The 23,005-nt window shown below is 45.3% G+C and overlaps 1 long non-coding RNA gene across 1 annotated transcript; it reads left to right on the forward strand.

Moving 5' to 3' along the window:
- Positions 1-1,650: 1,650 nt before the first annotated feature.
- On the forward strand, positions 1,651-2,151 carry LOC139073742 (uncharacterized). The gene is made up of 2 exons (XR_011522731.1): positions 1,651-1,801; positions 1,899-2,151. It is a non-coding gene; the product is annotated as an uncharacterized lncRNA (long non-coding RNA).
- The last annotated feature ends 20,854 nt before the right edge of the window (positions 2,152-23,005 follow it).

Consider the following 23,005-nt stretch of genomic DNA (forward strand, 5'->3'; position numbering starts at 1 on the left):
ATCTTTGTCTGTCTATCCACGGAGAGCTGTTACCTCTAGTGCTGAAGCCCGTCATCTAAAGACCACCACCAGCACACCGACATGAAGGAGGGGGAAGGAAGCAGGATGGGGAGCAGGAGGGGGAGGAGGAGGAAGAGGGGGAGGGGAGGGGAAGGTGGAACGGGAGGGTGAGGAGGAGGCGAGGGCGGAGCAGGGAGGAGGGCCAAAAAGAGGAGGGGAAGGGAGGAGAGGGAGGAGGAGGAGGAGGGGAGGAGGAGGGAGGGAGGAGGGGGAGGGGAGGGGAAGGTGGAAGGGGAGGGGGAGGAGGAGGCGAGGGCGGAGCTGGGAGGAGGGCCAAGAAGAGGAGGGGAAGGGAGGAGAGAGGAGGAGGGGGAGGGGAGGAGGAGGAGGGGGAGGGGAGGAAGAGGAGGGGGAGGGGAGGAGGAGGAGGCGGGAGGGAGAGGGGAGGAGGCGGGAAGGAGAGGGGGAGGGGAGGGGAAGGTGGAAGGGGAGGGGGAGGAGGAGGAGAGGGCGGAGCGGGGAGGAGGGCCAAGAAGAGGAGGAGGAGGAGGAGGAGGGGAGGAGGAGGCAGGAGGGAGAGGGGGAGGGGAGGAGGGGGAGGGGGGAAGGGGGAGGAGGAGTCGCGTCCATTTTGGTTGCTCCTGCAAAGGAGAAGACACTGCAGGGCCGCGCGGAGCATCTCCGGACGAGGGAGCCGAGGCAGCCGGGTCATCCTGGGGAGGGATCGGGGAGAAGCAGACCTTGGGGACTGGAGGTTGTCAAGAAGGGGGTCATCTCGTGAACCTCAGTGACCTTAGTCCAAGAGTCGAGAGGAACGGAGTGGACTGGGCGTGCCGGGGGCAAGAAAGCAGGCTGCCGGCAGGAGCCTAGGGTCGCCCTTGCAGCCTTGGAGGGGCCTTCCGAGGAAACCCGTGTTCGCGGGCCGTGTCCGCGGAAGGGCTGTTCTGCTGGGAACGTCACAGGGCGACCACCAGCACAGCCATTCTCCTCCCTCGTCAGGGGATGCGCATGTGCGCGCGCGCGTGTGTGTATGCGTGTGTGTGTGTGCGTGTGTGTGCGTGTGCGTGTGTAAGGCAGCGAGAGTGCCTTACAGGGTCTCCATCTGCTAGGCGAGGCTGCGTCTGCACTGACTGCGCCACGAAGCGGCGCTCAGGACACAGGTGGTCTCGTGCTGCGGACACAGAAGGGCAGGTCCGGATCCAGGGCCGGTAGCGGCGCGGCCCAGACTCCACCCCAGGCCGCGGGGGCCCTCGCCCTCCCACCGGCTCCCCGGCCTCTGGTGGCCCTGCCTCGTTCGTGGGTCCCTCTGCAGTGCTGAGCCAGCTGTGCAGGTGGTCCCGTCCCTGTCCCCCTCCCCGACGTGGTCTCTAATGAGCAGTCCTGACCCGGACTGCGATCGACTGTGCTTAAAGCTGAAAAGACTCTCCATTTAAAAGTTCTTAACCACTTTTGGCAGAGTTAAGTTTACTTCTGGGGCACACTCTCCCTCTCCCCCTTTTTCCTGAGAACCCCCAGGCACAAACATGAGGTTGGTACACATCGTTGGGCATCAGGGATGTGAAGTGAAATGCTCAGTACCTGAACACAACGCCTTGAGAAGCTGGTCCTCTGTTCCCCTTGGAGTTCCTGCTAACCTCTCTGTGCCCACAGAGCCAGCAGGCTGGATGCACTTGACACGTATGCTCCCACATGATCTTCACACGGGTCCTGTGAGGCAGGAATTATCATCACTCTATTGACAGATGACGAGAACGAGGAAACAGTAGTTGAGCGACTTGCTGGAGGTCACCTTTCGACACAGGTGTGGATAGAGGATTTGAACTCAGAGTCTCTGGATGCCGAGCTACCTGTGTGTGTATATACATATCTTTACATGCATAAATATTTGTGTCTTTCAGCAGAACTATTCCTCTGCACAGATGGGGACCAGCAGTAGAGACACTCAAGCTGGCACAGAGATGAGCACCGCTGGTGGCGGGATGCGCCTGGAGGGCGTCTCAGGGAGGAGGCAGCCTGGACTCTGAGAGGCAGCTCTCCAGGCCTAGGGGCGGGGCAGTGGGGGCAGGTAGGAAGGTGATTCTGTGGGGCTCTGAGGACAAGCCTGGGCTGGTCAGGCTCCAGAGAAACACCACAATAGAAGCAATAATGTGACTTATGCTCCATGTAGTATTTCCCATCGAGCGTCTCTTAGCAAAACCATATTTTAACAGGCCCCTGGTTTCTGCGGTGCTGTCGGCCATTAAGCGCAGTGACTGTCCCACGCTCAGACTGAGCATCTTCCTTCTCACAGGAGTTCTGGATGGCAGATGCACACAGTGGCAGCAGGAGGCCGGGCAGGTGAAGATAAGGGGATGTAACTGGTGCCTCTTAGAGAACTCTCAGAAGAAGCGAGGGAGTTGCCTCGGGCTGCCTAAGTTCTGGCAGTCAAACTGGTGGAAGTTTATCCTTTCTCTGTAAACACAGGGCTGTGAGGCCAGCACGCATGGGTTTTATCTTGTTAGAAAGGTGCTCCAAGAGGGAAAAGAAGGAGGAGAAGGGGGAAGAAATGAAAAAGAAGCAAACAGCCCGTATTTACCAAAGCTGCACATATGCACACCCTGCGCCCTCACAATCCTGTTCCCAGATGTTTACCCTACAGAAACAGGCAGGTCTGACCGCCAAGAGCCTGGAGCGCCTACAGCAGAGCTTCCCGAACAGCCCCAAACCGGAAACGGCCCCGTGTACCCCACAGTAGAGGGGACAAAGGAATCGGGAACATCCATGAAATGAAGGGTGATCCCGCAGTGAGAGGAAGCAGCTCCTGCCTCTGTGCACCAGCGTGGGTGGGTCTCACACACGTGCTGGAGAAGGAGGCGAGACACAGGGCACACAGGGCGTGTGAGTGAGTCCGTTCTGTGTCTGGGGGAAGTCGGGGTGCTGTGGTCCTGGTGCAGCAGACGCGTGTGGAAGGCGCAGGAAGGGGTCCTGGATGTAGGTGGGGCTCTGCTTCTTGATCAGGCGACGGGTCAGTTGACAAAAGTTTGTTGCGCAGTGCACTTTTCTGCATGGGCTTTGCGCTTCAATACAATTTTTTTAATTAGAAAAAAGATGTCTGATTCTTTGACTAAAGACCAGACTGCCAGGCAGGGTCATGGCCCCATCACTGTCTGGACCCACAGACAGCAGACGGGATTCTGGTGCCCGGGTTGGGAGGGCAGGCACGTGGCTGAAGCCCACTTCTCCCAGTGAGAAAGCAAACTGGGGAAGGGAGACCGTGTGCGTCCACGTGCCAAGTCCTGCAGGGTCATATAGGTCAGGGATGGGGCGGGTGGGGTCGGCAGAGAGATGAGGGGAGGTCCTTCTGAGGGTGACTGCCACACCGAGCGCATGTGCATAAAACTAACGGTGTGTTCCACCCAGTAGACCCTGCTGGTTGTGGTTATAACCTTCCAGCCGTATATTTGGAAAGCAAAGCCCCATCCACTGAGGTGACCTACCTGGAGCCTTATGTTCACTAGCCAGGTCCTGAGCGGCCTCCTCATTGACTGGAGATGTTCCAGTTGTTTCGCTACACGAGCGACCCTGAAGGGACTCACCATTCGAAAAGCCCTGGGTTTAGCTGGTGGTAAGAGGGATTCAGGAATGCTAGTAGCGGCTGGCCCCGTGGCCAAGAGGTTAAGTTCGTGTGCTCCGCTTCGGTGGCCCAGGGTTTCACTGGTTTGGATCTTGAGTGCGGACCTGGCACCGCTCATCAGGCCATGCTGAGGCGGCATCCCACACAGCACAGCCAGAGGCACTCACAGCTAGAATACACAACTATGTACTGGGGGGATTTGGGGAGAAGAAGATGAAAAGGGGGGAAAAAAAAGATTGGCAACCGATGTTAGCTCAGGTGCCAGTCTTTGAAAAAATAAAAAATAAAAAGAAATGTTAGTAATTGTAAATCATTTTCTGGAACAAGACACTTCCCAGCAAAGCGGGTAGGCTTCTCCTGAGTCTTTGACCCCCACAGTGGCCTACGGTGTCCCTTGTTGCTCCAGGCTCCTGGAAGAGTGGCGTCACCACTGTTGGCTCTGACCATGATCCCTTTCCGTTGCATCAGTTATGGAGACTCCGTAGGGTCTTGTCCACTCAGACACTCAACAGAGCTGGAGACCACTATCTTCCACAGCTTGTCTGAGAACCAGCCGAGGGAGCAGCAAGAGCCTCCACTAAGACCAGAATCTGTGGGGGTGGCTCATGGCCCGGATCACTGTCCAGCTTCTACATGGATTTGGGGGCCTTGTTTCTTTGCAAGTGATATAGAGGTGAGACTTGTACACCGAGAAAGTTTCGACAAGGGTGATTTCATATGTGATGTACTTTGAACTTAGCGTAGAGGTGGTCCACCTGCCCGTGGAATTAGGTTTGGGCTGGTAACATATTTCCTCTTGATGCTGGAATTTATGTATGACTTGTTAGCCTTGTATGCATAGTTTTGGGTTAAACCTTCACTAAACATACAATTATGAGCTTAAGGTGTCAGGAAGGCTACCGCTCAGAATGAGCTGAGGCTTGAAAAGGATACAAAATTCAACATTAGGAAAATATGAAGGGAAATTACAGGGGGGGACTAAGTTTTATTTGAGCGAGAAAAACAAGGAAGCAATCTGCCCACTGCCCGGGGCAAGTGAGGCGATGTTGATAGATTTCAGAGAGAAGCAGAACAGCCCAGTTCAGCATTCTCCACAATGACTGCTGCTCGGAGAAAGGCCAGTCAATGGAGGCCCGAGATCTGTGGGTAGTTTATGATGAAGCTGACCAAGTGGAGCCGATGAAAGGCAGTCAGGTTTCTGCGGCTCAGGCAAAGGAGGGTGAAAACAGAGAGGAGCTTTCTTAACTTCCTAAAATGATCTCTGAGCAGTCAGAGATAGCAAGGGAAGTGTCCAAAAAAAGAAAAGAGACACACATAATACATTGATTTGGTCTCTGCAAACTATGGATCAGCAAGACTGAGGTTAGTACCAGATACAATCCTAGGGCAACGTATTAAAAGGAGGGTCTGTGATGTAATGACTTCGTGGTCCCTGGGAGACTTGGTGATTTCTGGAGACAGCATCTGGTTCATTAGAACAAGTCCATCTGGACAGCGCTCATTTCCTTAATTGATGGGTTTACTAGAGAAAGAGGAACAGTGAATACAGATTTTGGCATGGCATTGACCAACGGTCCCACGACATCCCTGCAGACAAAAGGGAAAGATGTGTGCATGTTGATGGATTCACAGTTGTCTGCACGGAGGTGGAGGCCTCTCGTGGCGACGGCTCTGATGCTGCCTCCTGATCCGCATCTCTGCAGCTACCAGAAGAGCATATCCACGGTGTCTAGATCACACCTGAGAGTGCTGATGAAAAACCGACATGTGTGGTAGGAAGGGGGACGTAAAGATGTATAAAGAGAGAATATAGACTATAGTCTGATAGAATTTATAGACTAGTCTGGTGGAATTAGAATCCTAAAATGGTTTTGGTGGACTGGGGTGATGGATCTAATCTACTCTAAGACCCAATTTTCTCATCTGTAAAATGGGGATAATAATATTGTCTTTCCCATAGGGCTGCTGTGGAGATTCCAAGATGATAGATTAAAAGTCAGTGCAGGGGCCACCTGGTGGCACAGCAGTTAAGTTTGCATGTTCAACTCCAGCGGCCCGGGGTTCCCCAGTTCAGATCCCGGGTGTGGACCTACACACCACTTATCTATCCATACTGTGGCAGGTGTCCCACATATAAAGTAGAAGAAGATGGGTACAGATGTTAGCTCAGGGCCAGTCTTCCTCAAAAAATCAAAATAAGAAATAAAAAAAAAAAGAAAAGTGAGTGCATGCCGTGTGCTTCACACAGGGTTAACACTCAACTACTATTTTCTTTGACACTACTACTAACACAGTTCCAGGCAATAAGTAAAAACCAAAATTCTAGACTTTGGTCCAAAAGTTGACTCCATCTCTGCTGGCTAGGAAGGTGTAAGTTAATAGAAATTTGTGGGACGAATATATTAGACTTTGAGTTGACCTTAAGCTCAGTTTGAGCCCAGAGTGTCTGTAACTGTCTGTGAAGTCCTTCGTGTGACTTAGGTTCCCCCGCAGAACGTCAGTGTCTCGCACAAGGGGAGCAGCTCCTCCACGCGCCCACTGCAGCCCGCTCCACACCGCATACGCTGAGGTTGGGGCCAGACCACACTCGTGCAGAGGTTCTCAGTCTGGCTGCAAATCAGAGCCACCGGGGACACTGAGGACAAGTGCCTCAGAGTCCTGGGGACAATGTTAGAACCATTGTTTTAAATTAAATATCGAGATCGAGACTGGGCGCTTTTATTTACAGATCCATCCAGGACAGTGAGGGGATTTGAAACTTAGCCCCCTGAGGATGACTGAACAAAGATCCAGGGCTCATGAAGACGTGGAAGGTGCCTTCAAACAACAGAAGGATAGCGATGTGGGAGGAAAGATTAATTTTCCTGTCTCCAGGGCAGAACTTAGACCACTTTATGAGCCACAGGGAAATAAATATTTAATATAAGGATAATATCCTGAACGATTAAATTTGCTAGAAACTTAAATGAGTGACTTTGGGAAATGATCAAATTCCCATGACCGCCGCTGTAGTTGTCGTAACTGCTTCCTGGGGGTGTTATAAACCGAGGTGGATTACATAAAAGGAGGCTGTATGTTTCAATTCATTAATTTATCATTTTATTAACAATTATTTTTTTTTGAGGATGAAATTGACCACTTTCACTAAGTAGTCAGGGCCAGACACTGGTGCTTTAAAAAGGCCCCCTAGGGCTCCTAGCCCCACTTTCCAGGAGGGACTCAGTGATGAGAGTGCTGTACGTGAGGCAGAGTTTGTAGAAAACAATCCACTACCTTCCCTTCATGGTGTCCCCGGAGAGACTCATGTGGAGTTGAGGTCACCAAGCCTCAGAGGTTCTGACAACTGGGACAGAGAGAAATGCTAGATCCCCACTTCCTGGGTGATCTTTTGCTTTGTCTACTGTTACCATCTCTGACAGAAGGTGGAATTCTGATAAAGGTACTTCATAGCCAAAGCCTTCACCGTATCACACACAATTTTTGATCTTTAGCCAATTACCCACATATTTGCAAACAGCCAATACAGCTGAATTCCAGTAAAATAAAGGATTTGAAGGTTACGGCAATAGAGGATTAAATTTCTACCCCAGGGTTCAGAGTACTGGAAGACGACCTGTTTAGTCCACCCCCTTCCATTCCTATTTTTAATTCGTTGTTCCTTCTGAATACGAATAACATTTCCGGGCGCATCAGCCTGCATTGCTGTAGGTAAATGATTATTAGTTCGTCAAAAGGGTGGAAAAGCACCCTGGCAAAAAGGGAGGTTTATTTCATCCAGGTTGTTCATTAGTGATCAGAGAACAAGAGCCATCACATGAATTCTGTGAAATTCCCACCCATCACTTTGTTTCACAGCCAAAGACTGAGAGGGAGAAGGGCCTTCCCTTTGAACCCAGATCTCAGTCTCAAGACAATTTGTTTTTAAATTTTAAGAAAAGGCTTTTCAGTCATTAATTGACCCAGTAAATGGGGGAACTCTGTTTCAACTTGATTACTCAACATCTTTGTTTATCCATGTGTTTTGTTTCACCCAACATAACGTTCAAGAGTTGACTGGTGTTGGCCCATCTGGTATGCCATCAAAGGATATCAGGAGACGCCTTCATGATTTGATTTCAGTTGGACTGTCTTGAATCAAAAATCAAAATGGGTCAGAGTAGAATTCTTAGACCTAGAACATTTTGGATGTTTAACAAATACTTGTTGAGTTAGTGAACAATTCCCATAATACTAACAGCAACTGGAAATACATTTTATGCGCCCATTTGTTCATGTGACTCGCGTTTGCTGGGGATTCTAGAGCTGGAAGCGTGTGTCATGAGTTGCCTTTCCTCTTTCCTTTCTCTCGTTTCTCCATTGTTAACAGAATCCCAATTTTGCTTAGTGCAGCGTTCTCCTTGGAACACACACCGGCCACCACAGGAGCGTTTGGTACCACCCTGGCCAGATGTTTCTGAGAAGGGTTTGGGGTTTCTGATTGGAAGGGGCAGACGTGGGCCATCTGCCCCATGTTTCCTGTCTCGAACCAAGCAACTCACACCTTCGTCTTGTGACACCAGGGAAAAGGCCTCGAGAACTGAAGAGCCTTCAGCCCCGACCATGAAGATTTGCTAATAAAGAGAAGTCAGAGCACGTGTCTGACACGCAGTCTGCAGGTGTGCAGATCTGGCGGGCCCAGAGCATGCTGCTTTGTCTGGGATGGATCACCGAGAAGTTGATCTTAAATCGTGTATTCGGGCAGAGAGAAGAGCATTCTGGCTTTACACGTGGATGGAGAGGTAGGAAGGCAAGATGCATCCCTAGGATTGAACTCCCACTTGCAGAGACTGCAGAGGAGAGGGCCAAGGGCAGACCAGGGAAGAGCAACGCTGAAGGGGCAGCTAATAATTCGATGGAATGGAGGGCCTGCTCCAGTTCCACGCAGCTGCTGATTCTCTGCCGCAAAATGTTAGTTCAAGCCTAAAGAACAGTGATTAACCTCAAGAAAAAGAAACAATAAAAGTAAAAGCCCTTCCTTGGCCGTGTGTATTCTGTTAACAGCATTGAAGCGACACCAACCTGGAGAGTGGCTGCACCCAGGCTCCCCTCTGGCTCCTGCTTCTGGTTCTGCTGATCCCTCTCTGGCCACTGGGTGATCTTTCGGGGGGAGGAAAATGAATCCGTTGTTAATTCTTTCAAAGGATCACATTTAATTTCTCAAAAGCAGAGGCGAGCACATTTTTTTCTGTAAAGGATCAGACAGTAAATATTTCAGGGTTTTGGGCCACAAGTTCTCTGTTGCCGCCATTCCACTCCCCTGTGGTGGGAAGGCGTGGCTGTGCTTCAAGAAAATTTTATTTTCCCAAACAGGGAGCGGGATGGCCTTGGCCCACAGGTCTGGTGCGTCCGCCTCTGCTGTAAGGTGACAGCAACACGTGGTTCCTGCCCTCAGTGTTGGATGAAGCAACCTAGTCCATCCTTCCCCGTCTCTCCTGGTGTAAAGCGGGTGCACCAGGGAACTTTTATGAGACTCCGGGGAAGACATTAGTTAAGTTAGAAAAGAAAAGCATATTCACAGGAAGAGGAGGAAGCAACGGAAGGTGAGATATGAGCACTTTGCTATAGTGAGAAGTCAGATGTGTATAACACAGGAACACCTGTAACGCCTCGTACAATCTTTTAAGACGTGAGTCTCAATAATGATAGATTCCTCATATTTTCAAGTTTGAAGAGAATAGTCTCCCTGCCCCTTTGTTTGACAGGAAAGGAAGTTGACTCAGAGAAGGACGAGAAACGCCCCTCGCTGAAAGCGGAGGCAGGCGTGGCATCTGCGTACTCGGGAATTCCAATCGAATTGTCTTTTCATGGGCATCATTCATTCTGCTCACAAAAGAATAACACATTTGTAACCCGCACAAAAAAAGGACATGGTTCCTAATTTAGAAACTCTTTGGTGCTTTTAGAGGAAGTACGTCAAGTTAAAGCGTGATACTAATGTCAGAGAATTTTTCTGAATTTTGTGTCTGTGTTGGAGGAGATCTTCTGGGTAAAGACACACAGTTGTTCAGCTGATGTTTCCTCAGGCAGCGACTGCCAGTCTGGCAGATTCCACGCTGGTTTCAGCATGAACCGCAGTCAGAGACTAAACAGCTGTGAGCCCTTCACGGGGTGGAGCGCCAGCCCCCGCTCCCAGAGACGCCCCCTGCACCCCAAGGCCCAGGGGACAGCAGTCACATCAGGGACCAGGATCACCAGAGTCCCGCTCTCTGGGCAGCTGTTAACCTGGATCAGAGAGCGAATTCTCATTTCCAAAACAAAAAGGGGGAAGCACGGGTGGAAGACTGAGGACGAAAGGGAAGCCGGTTACGCGGAGCGGGGAGCCCTGCAGGGAGAGCGCACCCAGGCAGTGCCCAGCAGTGCATCGCTGCAGCGCGCAACCAGCAAGAAGGAAGCAAGATGAAAAGTCTGACAAGGGGACGTGAGCACCCAGGGCATTCCTCTCCTGCCCTGAAGCAGAGGGGAGCCCTGTCCTGCTCAGCACCAACCGCCAGTGAGAACCTGCAACAACCTCAGACACCCGTTCTTCTCCAATGAACGTTTGTTCAAAACAACCCTCCCCAGTTTCCTCCTGAATCCTGACAAAGCTGATCCTCTCTGTGTCTCTTCAGACTCGCCTGCAGCTTGCTGCAGTTTCCCAAATTGCGTTTCCCAAATTGCAGTTCTCTGACCCCAAATAAATACTCTGCCTCTTCAGCTGGTTTCTGTTTTCAGAAAGTTGACCAAAGAATGGGTGTGAAGCTCTGGAGAGCAGGCAAAGCAATGTGGCCACCCACTTTCTTCTAGGCAACAAGGAAATAAAGTCGGATGACATTTATGCTTCTGTCCAGCTTTTAGACTCGCCGCCTGTCCTGGTTGCATCCTCGTGTCCAGGTGAAGCTTTGCGCTGCTGCCCTCTGTCGGACAGAAACTCAACTTACTCCAGTATCTTGTTCTGGCCAATTTCTGTCAGTCAGAAAGGTCTGAACTGAGCTGGAGTCCCAGCCAGCTCCCAGCCGCCTGGCCTGTGCCAAGCCAGGCTTCCCACAGGGCCGTGGGGAGAACTGACGGCTCTTGTGACCGTGGAAACAGCACGCCGGCTCCACAGACTAGAGGATAGAAAAAGCACCAGCAGTGATCTCCAGACTCTGTTAGCTAAGCATATTGTTCAAGCAAACTCAGAGAGGCTGCCTGGTGTGCGCCAGGCTCCAGTCAGCCCCATGGCAGCCCCCACCCAGGACGGCAGCCTCAGCAGAGGCCCCTTTGGAGAAAACCCAGGCTAAGAAATCTCGCATGGAGAAAACCCAGGGCGATGGCTTTGCAAACCTCTCTCTCTCTTCAAAACTGCTTCTATGAACTAATTCCCAAAATATAAAGCGCTCTTCCCCCTAAAATTTAAAGTATCAATTTCCTTACTTCCCCAGACAAAAATTCTGCCAAATTTCTGCAGCTCGGGGAGCCGTAGTGTGTCTGCATGCAGTGTTATGGTTGCCAACAAAACGGGAGATTTCCGGAATGTGTACAAGTCAGAGGACTGTGTGTTTGTGCTCAAAGGCCGTCTGTGGGGCTACTTGCTAACACCCCCCAGGTGCTTATTTGTGACTTATTTGGTTATATGGGCCCTTAGCACCTTTGGAGGCTTAAAATTTAACTTTCTTGTTTCTCAAAATGGGTCTATCTCTTGGGGCAGACCCACTGTAAGCAAGAATCAAAATTTTAACAAGTTAAAAGAACGAACTTATCATGAGAAACATGACAGTGACACGGAGAATTCTGGATGTGGCAGACCTACGACCATTCTAGCCCGTCAGCCCAAGGCCAACAGGAACGGAGCTGAAGTCCGAGAAGTCAGCGTAAGGAGAGAGGCTGCCCCCAGAGGAACAGTGAAGCCGCTTAACTGACAAAGGAAAACACGAGTTATTACAGGGTTTGGGGAAAGCGTGGGATTAAGGTGAAAATTAAATGCAGTGCTTGACAGGCTCAAAGCCGACCAGGGCTGTGGGTGAAGGCTCAGCATCCGTCTGGACCGGGACGTCAGCCGGAGCACTGTTTCTTCAGAAGCCACGTGGTGGAGATGGCCGTGGAACGCTGTGTCCCGACAACCCTGGTCTGAGGCCCTGCGTCTGCTCTGGAAATTGAGGCTGCTCTGTTGTATCGAACTGACTGTGACCCTCCAGGCGAACGGAATGTTCCATCCCTACTGACACAATTCCAGACAGCAAGGTTTCCGGTGCCTCTGCTAAGAGAGAAAAGTGACCCAGCATGACAGCATCCGACAGGACAGGCGGCCCCCTCCCCCGCATTGACCTCCGACCTTCCTCCTTTCTTTTCCTCATTCCTCCTGGGCCCTGCTCTGTTTTCCCTTGTGGAGAAGATGACAGGCCACAAAAGCTCTTATTTGACACATTCTTCCTTTAGCTGTGCTCATATTTTCGGTCAAACTTCTCTTTTCTGTTATGATCCATTTTGTGTCATCTTCCTAGTTGAACGCTGAGAGGGGCATAGGGGTCATATCTTATTTTCAAATTATTGGGGGAGACATCTCACAATTTGCCTTGATGGGGTTCAGGACATGCTACCCCAAGATGTGGCATATTGAATATCAAGCTGAAGGAGTCTGAGGAAACAGCAGAGGCAGCAGGCTTGCTCTCAGCAACCACCCGCCTTTTTCCCTGGAAGCAGGAGCGAGACCCCCGCCTGCCCCCATAGAGGCACCCTCCCTGCCAGGAGGAAGGGCGTCCTCAGCACCAGAGACCAGAAGGCAGGGCTGAGAGGGCTGTGTAAACAGACCTTCTCACCTCTACGCCACTTACCACCCCAGCCCAAGCCCCTTCGTCTTGTCACTCTTCACAAATTTATTGTTTCTTTGTCTAACAAGTACAAGAGCTTCCTGCGCTGGCCGTTTCTTTGGGTCTTCATTCTCTTGTGAAGGCTCCCATGGGCATGTAAATATTTAATAAAATTTGTCTGTGTTTTTCCTGTTGATCTGCTTTGTCAGTTTAATTTTCACACCCAGCCAAGGATGCTAAGAGGGCTGAGGAAAATTTTTTTCTCCCCTACACCTAAAATACAGCTAAAAAGCGATATTTACTTAATTAGAGTGGAAATGGGCCAAATGGTGCTTAGTAAGAGGATTATAATTTTGGTTGAAGTTATGATTTGCCTCAATGGAGCCAAAATAAAATACTGAAAACTGTCTGAGTAAAACTGACTATCTTATATTTACTTAGTAATATAGTAGTTTGCTTGTTAAAGCTTAACACTTTGCCAAATTAAGTAGAAAAAAAGTCATTTTCAGTCTTGCAGCTTTTTTTTAAGTAGATGCTGACATGCACATACATTCCTTTTTAAAAATTATAGGAAAGTTAATAAATTACTCTTGATTAACTTTCAGATCAAAGGTTTTCTTGATGTGACTTCTACATAATCTTCTGAATTTTCCAGATGAGGTAGATCTGAAATCCCCAGGGCGATTTCTGCCCGTGGAAAAGCTGGATGAGCCTGGACTTCCCGAGTGACGTCACAGTGAGACGAGCTTCGAGAACAGGACTTTCGAGACCACGCCAGCATTTCAGGAGATCGTCGAAGGAAACACAGAAGACCCTTGTGACAGGCTCAGTTTCATAGAGTCCTGTTTTCACTGAGTACCTATAATTGCAGATTCAAAACGAACTCTTAAATTATCTTGCTTTACAGCATTCAAATGTCTTCAAGACAACATTTTAAGACCTATCTAGCAAGGTGCTCACAGTACACCATTTTTAAGTGATGAAAACAAGCTGCAGAACAATCTGGATACAGCACCCCCAGTTTGGTTGGAAAAAAAAAAAGGAAAGAAAAGAAGCAGAAAAAACTCCACCTGTGAGTTGTTGTGTGTGTTTAAAAAAAGGCATCAAAAATACCTGTCTATCCGGAGGGAAATTCATCAGACTGTTAAATGTCATTACCTCCCAGAACTTGGAGAAGGGGCAGGAAAGCCTCATGTTTTCCTTATGGTCCTTGTGGCCTTCGCACCTGTTATGGTTACACTATATTGATTGCTTAAAAACTCAATTAGAAAAAGGCTATCCGAGTTCCAAACACCGCGTGTCCCTCTTAACTCACAGCTTCTCTAGGTGTGAACAGCATTAACACTTAGCAGGAATGTGAATGTCATGGCTTTTAATTTCAGTATCGACTGGCTCACTAAGCTCTTTCTGACATTAGGATATAAAGGAATTGTCCTGAACCTTACACTATGTAATGTTACCGTGTAATATTATATATGATAGACAACGTTAATATGTAATATGAATAGTGGAGGCTCTGGAAAGTCAGAAGTCTAGTCTCTGTGAATTCATTCATTCGTTCAATAAGTGTTTACGTACATCCCACACATAAGGCTCTGAACCAGACATCAGGGCAGCGGACAGGACAGAGTCATGGTCCTTACTCCTGAAGAGCTTATGCTCCGTTGGCGTAAATACACAGAAATGACTGATATACCATGAGAAGCGGTCCAAGAGAGCTGTGTTGTATGGAGGGATGCAGGCCACACTGTGTGCAGGCAGGCAGGGAGGGCTCCTGGGAGCTTGCTCCAACTAGAGCTTGAAGGAGAGAAACTTTTCCAGGCAGAGAACATGGGTGAGGACATTCCAGGCAGAATAAATATCATGAATAAAACAATAGAGACATCAAAGTGTCTAGCACAGAATGGGATAAACTTTTTGAGGATATCAGATTAATTTACAATGACCTCACTTCCTCTGGAAAGTGCTCCCAGATGCACTGAGTTGATCTCCTGGGAACCATGCTTAGATTATAAGACACCTCCCCCCGCCTCCACCCCAGCCACATTAAGTTAGAACAGATATACACTTTCTTAACAATAACATTTTAAACATACACATGTATGTAAAGCTATGATCTTCATACAATTGAGTGGAGGTAAAAATTAAAGACAATGAGGTATTATTATGTATGTCAATGCATCTAGTTGGTGAGCCAGACATGTTTGGATGAATAATAAAATGACAAATTCATGAATTATTACATATTTATTTCATAAAATACGTTTCTCTTTCCTTCCACTTTATTCAAATTAATAATTACGTTGTTATGACTCAGATTTTCACCAAATTTGTATTCTAGCAACAGTAGTGCATGTTTCTTGGGTCATTATAGTGCGCGGCTTTTACTGGCTTCAGTTTGTGTCAACTTAACTCTCCTGGGGCAGTAGCAACAGGAATTGGCAATAAAATTCTTAAAGCAATACTTAGATTCAGAACTAATGATGAAATTTTCATATAATTTTTTTTACTTTTTAAAAAATTGAGATATAATTGACTTACATTTGATTCTGGGCATTGTAACGAAGCTACATATAATAAATTACCCTAATCACTGAATCTATTGTAAACTGTCTTAGTTTCATTTGTCATTGTCACTTTACAAAGTTCACGGTCTTTTACAGCTGTATCCACACAGTACCTCTTAAGTTTTTCTTCTTTAAAAAATTTCAGTGCTGTAATGTTGTAAAAAATGAAAACAGCAATGACGTATTGCTCAATTTATTGAAATCTCTCTTCATTCAAGGCTATATCTGAGCCTACAATATGTTCAGAAAATAATCCCTTTAGAAATTGCCTTAGGGACCATGGGCCTGCGAATCCTTGCCCTCACAGAGGAGCAGAGCCTCATTCCTCTTTTCTTTACTGTGCTGCTACTTCTGTTATCTTACATGCAGTTTTGAGTCAGAAAGAAGTTTTCTCTAAATTTTTTTAAAATATGCTTTTAAATTTTTGAAAGTGGACTAAAAGCATCTGAGTTTCTTGTAAGCTTTTGCTAACATGATTAGTAGTAAATAATAGTTCACACCAAATAACCAAATACAAGATTAATTCATTCTTTGTCAAAGATTGATTCCTCTGTATTTGGGATCTTCAGTTATTCTGCTTTCCTCTTCCAGGAAATATATATTTTGCTTAAATGAAATATGATTGCCGTGGCAGCATTTAACTGACATTCTCACTGTGTGTCTAAGTGTAGTGTTAAAGGTATATTTGGTGAGCCGACCCAGAAAACATCTGACACAATAACTGAATTGTTCCGTGGAATGTCGTCACTACTGAGCCATCGACACAGTGGAGACCTTGTCTCAGGTGACAAATTTGAACAATGCACAATGTGGTTCAAAGAACGCTCCTTGAATTTGGGCCAAAATTCTGGTTTCTACACTTTTTTTTTTAAGATTGGCACCTGAGGTAACATCTGTTGCCCATCTTTTCTTTCTTTTTTCTTCTTCTCTCCAAAGCCCCCCAGTACGTAGTTGTATATTCTAGTTGCAGGTCCTTCTGGCTCTGCTGTGTGGGACACTGTCTCAGCATGGCCTGATGAGCGATGCCATGTCTGTGCCCAGGATCTGGACCGGCGAAACCCTGGGCTCCTGAAGCAGAACGTGCAAACTCAACCATTCAGCCATGGAGCTGATCTCTACACTTGTTTTTTAAACAACGATGTTGCTCTATTATCATAGATCTGCCTAGGTAATCTCTCAGGTCAATGCCTAACACTGAAAATTTTGAGGTTTTTTTCTTTTTTTAAAGAAGAAATGTGATTTATTTAACATTACCATCTGGGGTTGGAAACCAATACTGCCCACTCAGAGAGCTAGGCAGAGCTGAGCAACACAACAACCAGTGTAGGACACAAGCAGAAAATTGTGTTTTAAATATCTTCACTTAAATCCCACAGTTGTTCCAACATATATAAAACAAATTAAACACTCTTTAATTTCAATTTTGTTGTTTTTTTCTGGTAGTTCAAAAATTTGTATAATGAAAGTTATTTTTCAACATGACTGTTGTTTCTGATGCAATATAGTTGAAATCAGTAATGTTAGATTTTTATTTTTTGGATGATTAATTTTTTTCTCATTTTATTATACATAAGATTTAAAAATTTTATTTTGAGTTTCTTCTTTATTTTTTACTCAGCTTACATTTCACCCATCATAGCATAAAATTTCTAAATAATTTCTAATGAAACTAGAAATTTTCAATTACTTTCTGTAAATTTTGTGCTATAAAAAGCTTGGGATAAAAACAGACAACACGATGTTCTTCTTCTAGGCACATCACGCTAACGTCCTACACCAGTGTGTTAACTTCTTGGCTGAATACTGCCCGTTTTTTTGCTGTTTAAACTTTCAAAAAGTTCTGGTAAGTGCACATTGCTTGTCTGTGCTGTGTCTGTACGCACAACCAACACTTTGCGTTCTTCTGAGACCGTGAGAAATTTTAGCAACAAAGACCTTCATTTTGACATTAATCTTGAAGATTGTTTGTGAAGCATTTGACAGTAGGGGGATAATATTTTTTGAAATTAGAATATAACAGGCAGTTTTTGCCGTTTCCTTCTCCATTTGAAAGAATTTTGATAGAAAATGAAGTATTGCATGTTCTGTGACGTTCAGGCTATGGAAAGTCAGAATCATTTGTTTCCTCAGAATGTGTTTTGCTGGAAACGTTCTCACGCTGTCAGAAACCACACGGGTCATCTTCCGGATCATCTCATGACCAGCGCAGCGCAAGGTTCCATCTTTCTCATGAAGGGGCAGATTGACGAGTGGCTTTTTTTTATGTTTTAAAGGGAAACACACTTGCATTTGATATTTCTGGGTTGTGATATTGATATGAGTAATTATCTTTTTTAATCCCTTGTTTTGATAAATAATAAGCCTTCTTTTAGTAAAGAATATCCATAGTCTTCATATGAATTCTGAATTCTTCAGTTTCGGGAATTTTCTCTGGCATATTCGAGTTGTGGATTTGACTGGAACAATTTCCTTGCTCATTTTCTTGTCTTGATCAGTAATTAAACTTCAGTAAATATATAATTTGCAATATCCGATCCATAAATTTCATGTGGATTGAGCTTTAATAATACACATGTGCTCAATTGTGAGTTTAAAAACTTTAAGAAAACAACCCCTTTGAAGATTTTTTATTCCTAGTTTCTGTTTTGAGTTTACTTTTATATTTTCTACTTCTTTCATGATTTTAACTTGTAGTCATTCCTAAGGATCTAAAAATTTTAAAAGTTAAATGTAATTTTAAGATTTTCATCCAAAATTTCAACAAAATACTTATAAAAAATTTTTAATTAAATGTAGAATACTTTAGAAATATTCTTATAAAACTTATAAAGCACAAAACATGTTTTCTCCAAAAGTTCTTTTTCTCCTAATGTATTCTAAATCATCTGTCAAAATTAAAAAGCAAAATACAAATTGTAATCAATTTGATACCATAATTTTAATCAAAACTAGTTAAATCAAGGTGATTTAAAAAATTTTTATAGTTTTAATGAAATCTTACTGTTTTATAAAAATAAAATGATTTGTAATTTTCCTATTCAGTGTCCACCTAGTGGCCAATGATGAGTCAGTACTATGCTTAACCGATGTCATAGATCTTCACATATGCAAATTTGAAAGTAATGTGGGGCCAATGATGAGTCGGCACTAGGATTAACCGACGCTATAGATCTACACATACAAATTTGAAAGTAATCTGGGGCCACCCCAGGGCCCAGTGGTTAAGTTCGCGCACTCTGCTTCCACAACCCAGGGTTTGGATGGTTCGGATCCTGGGCACGGACATGGCACCGCTCATCAGGCCATGCTGAGGCGGCATCCCACATGCCACAATCAGAAGGACCTACAACTAGAATATACAACTATGTACTGGGGGAGTTTGGAGAGAAGGAAAATAAATAAATCAATCAAAATAAAAGTAACCTGACTTGCCTACCATTGCAAATGTGTCTCAGCTGCCCCAGCAACTGTTATGAACACCACACTCAGCCAGCAGTGCCCCTGCTCCCGCAGATGGTCCCGAGAGGGAAACAGGAGAACAGCGCTCAGTACTGCTGAGGAACAACATTCACTGTAGATGGATGTGTGTTATTTACGGCATCTGGGAAGAAGGATTTGACAAGTGCGTCTTCCTCCTTCCTAGGTGCAAAAGCCGCTCAAATTCCCCTGGGCTCTAAGGCAGTGTTTGCCTCAAGCATCAACAGCAGCACAGTCCACAGAGCCTCATATAATCCAGATGTGGGGCCTTTTACTCGAGGTCCTGATGCAAGACACATAGAGGAGTGTGTCTCTGAGGGTTCAGGATCACAGCTTGTGTTGCACCAGCTACAGGCAGGATCCCAGGGACAAAGACACCCACAAGTTCTTTAGGAAGTTTTATTTTTCTCCTGGTTTGTGATATGCAGGGTCCTCTGAAGCGTGGGGTGCATGGCAGGATCTGCCATGCCTGGGTGTAAAGGAAATGCTGGCTGAGTCATTTGGATTCTTCTCAGGATTCTGGAATTTAGAACTGAGGCTTGCTGGGAGCTGAGCCTTGTTAATGGCAGACGGCGGAACGTCCCTTTGTGGAAGTTCCTGGATCTTCCAGAGGCTGGGGAGTTTTTCCTCCTCCCTGGATCCCATGAGATACAATAACATCCTTTAACAAATGCCCTTTTTGTGTCGACTGGCTTGTTTGGTTTCATCACGAAGCCTGAGCGTCTCATAATAGCCTGTGGGGAGGGCAGAGATGAAGCTGAAGGGTTGGTGGGCACCAGATCGCAAAGTGACCCGACCCCTCCCACCAGGGGGTGGGAAAGCCACCACATGATCGTACTGTCTCCTAGGCCCCTCGATCGCCTTGGGACCATTGATAAAGTCTCCTTCCAGCACTTTCCTTTGTTTCAGGAATGATGTCATGGAGTGACAATGGCATGATGTCTCTGGAGAGCGGGTTTTTTCTTCGACAGGTGGCTTTGGGCATGGGAATAGGAGCTCTGTGTCCCTTATCGTCCTGTCGGGCCCCAAAAGCGTCTGACTTTCTGATGGTGTGGGAGAATGGGGATGCTGGGCATCCATCTATCCCAAACTCGTTCGAGTCGAGTCTCCTGTTCCAGAGAGGCGGACACTGCCATGAAAGAGCCTTCTCAGCAATGTCATTGCATTCACCAGGGCAGTGGTGAATTCAAGCCGACAACACAGTTCAATCTGCCTGGATGTCCACACTTGAGGCTGGAGGAGATCTGCAGCCTTCTGCTGACCGTGTGCTCCTACAGACACTCTCCAGCACGCTGCAAGCCATGTTCATTCATTTAAAAGCCAGCTCCTCATTGTCTTCTGTGCAATTTGTTGAAGTAAATGATTTTAAAGTACTTAAGAAAACTATGTTTAATAATGATTACAGTCATTAGAAATGATATGCAATTAATGTGTTAATTATACATCATTTCATTGAAGCCATATATTGCATTAGCAGGTATTTTGTTTTACTAGATTAGGTTATTGTATGCTTTAACTGAAATGTGTATTGCAAGAAACTTTATGAACTCTGAAGCATTAAAAGCGTTAGATTACATACTTGCGAGCAATAAAGCTTATTACTTTTTAAATAGCTTATCAATTGCAAAAATCAGTTGACTTCATATACACAAGTAATAATCACTTAGAAAATATAATAGAAGACAAAAATTCTGTTTACAATAGCAATAGGAAATATAAAATATTTAGAAATAAACTTAACAAGAAATGTTCAAAACCTAAATGAAGAAAACTATAAACACTCTTCAGAGATTCAAAAGTGGAATTGAACAAAGAGAGAGAGATCTTGGGTTCTTGGTTAGGATGTCTCAACGATATTTAGACGTTGGGTGTCCCTAAAATAATTTATAAATGTAGTGCAATTCCAATAAAACAAGGTTTTTTTTTCTGGAGCTAAGCAATTAATACTAAAGTTCATATGGAAAAACAAACACATGAGGAAAGCACTGAAAAGGAAGAGATTGGGGTGAGGTGGGAGTCGAGGATTGGAGAGGGACTTTCACCCTTGTTGCAAAGCCTCGACGCTGAACACAGTGCGGTGCTGGGACGTGAACAGGTGGGACAGAAGCGAAAGTGCAGAGCCACAGCCAACTCGTACATTATCCTAGACCACAGGTGATAAAGGCGTATCTCAGACCTCTGGGCACGTAAATGGACTTTTTAATAAAGGTACTGAGGCAACCGGATGGACGTTTGGAAAGAGGGAAAGTTACATCCATTTCTCATGCACTCAAGAATCACCTCCACAGAGATGAGAGATCCAGACGTAAACTCGTGTAGCTGTACAGACACTAGAAGAAAACGTGAGTGGATTCCTCTAAAATTCAGCGTAGGTAGAAGATTTCCAACCACAACTCAAAATCCAGCCGCAGAAGAAACACCTGATAAAGTTGACTACCAAAAAATTTAAAACGGCAAAACCCATAAGCAAAGTTGAAAGACAAATAACAAATTGGGACAAAATATTTGAGGTTTTATCACAGATAAAGGATTAATATCCCTAATAAACAGAGAACTTTTAAAAGTTGAGAAAACACTGAAAATCCTGCTTTAAAATAGGCGAATCAACCATTCCCAGAAAAGATATTAACATGGCCCTTGAACTTATGAAAAGACGCACAACTTCACTCATCACAAATGAAAATTGAAACTGCTCAGAGGTACCATTTCTCACTCATCAGATTGGCAACTATTCAAAAGCCTGACGAGGCACTCTATCGACGAGCACGTGAGGAAATACGCTCTCTCATACGTTGATGGTAGGGATGCAAAATACAAAGACACCCAAGGAAGGGGTATTTGTCAACATCGAGCAAACTCACAGCAATTCCACTTCTAGAATTTACCCTGATGATAAACCTACAAAATATGAAAATACATAGGTGCAAGGTTCTTAACTGCAGCATTATTTTTAATAGCAAAATATTGGGAACTATCCAAACACCTAGGAGTACTTCACAAGATAGAGTGCTATACTACTGTAAAAAAATAAGATTTCTACCAACTCCAGGAGGTATTAAGTTTTAAAAAAAAATGTAATTGCAAGAATATCTACAATATACTATCTTTTGTGTAAGGAGAAGAAATAAGAAAACACGTAAATCTGCTTATTCTTGGGAAAAGAAAGACAAGAAGGAAAACCCAGAAAACAGTGTAAGTGGTTACCTACAAAGGGTGAAGGGCACAAGTGGGTGTACTCAGTGCATCTCTGAGTATTCCTCTTGGAAACCAATAACACGACTACATTGAAGGGCAGAGTGCCAATTCAAGTAACTTCAGAACACTAGGGGAAAATAAAGAACAGCAAATGCATCTTAATTTCTTCTTAGCAGACATGATGTACACAATAATTTGGGTAGAACAATTCTGAAGCTATTTCATGTGTGTTGTAGGGTTGGGAAGATGGGCAGAGAAGGTACACAATGAGTCTGGAACATCCTGTTCAACTAGAAAATAAGAGATTGTTTTAAAAATAATGATGGGAACATATCAAAAGCATATAGGAGCCAGCTAAAAGGGGCACCAAATTGCCAAATCTGGGACAATTTTAACACTAAAATTGATAATGACAGGAATGGATTATACCTCATAGAATGAAATTGGAATCTATAGATCCATATTAATAATAGATAGATAGGTGAGAGGGAGGGGAAGAGAGAGAGAGAGGCATTTCTTACAAAAGAAAAGAACATCTGCTGATAAATGTGGAGAAAGTGGGTGGACACGGAAGATTAACATTTACAACCATCATAGCAGAGATGGATTACGGCAAGAATCATCAAGTTTAGGGAGAAAAGGAATCAGGTAATCAGAATTAATATCAAGAATGGGGGGGCAGATGGATATCCTATACCAGGAATATCTGAGACGGACACATCATCCTTTGTGTAGTTTTCTGGCCAGAGATGCATAACCTGAATCCAGTCATGGGGAATACCAGCAAACCTCAACGGAGAAACATTCCATACAATCATTAACCTTTGTCATGAAAGGCAACGAGAAGACTAAGGAACTGCTCCAGAGTTGAAGAGACTAAAACGGCAAGGAGACACACAGTCTTGCTCCAAATCCTGGGGAACATATTATAAAGGGCATTATTGGGACAACTGAAAAAATACGGATGGTAGATGAAACTATTGCGTCAATGTTAAGTGTCCTCAGTTTGATGACTGTGCTGTAGTTACATGTGAAAATGCCCTTATTCTTAGGAAATACTTATGAAGTAATAAGAGGTAAAGGGAAGTATAAAAAGATAACCCTCAAGTGATTCAGAAAAAATAAGCAGAGACCTGCACAAATAGAACGATAAGACAAAGGGGTAAAAATGTTAAAAATCTGGGAATCTGGATAAAAGATAGATGGGAATTTTGTATATTCTTATAATTCTTCTGTAAGTTTGAAATTATCACAGTTAAAAGGTTTTCTGAAGCTTGTGTTTGAGGATTATACTGATTCAGACCGTTCTTTGTCCATTAGTTTGAATTAGTATGAAACGGCTCTAATTT

This window comes from Equus przewalskii, chromosome 9, assembly GCF_037783145.1.
Source record: "Equus przewalskii isolate Varuska chromosome 9, EquPr2, whole genome shotgun sequence".
Classification (NCBI taxonomy): Eukaryota; Metazoa; Chordata; class Mammalia; order Perissodactyla; family Equidae; genus Equus; species Equus przewalskii.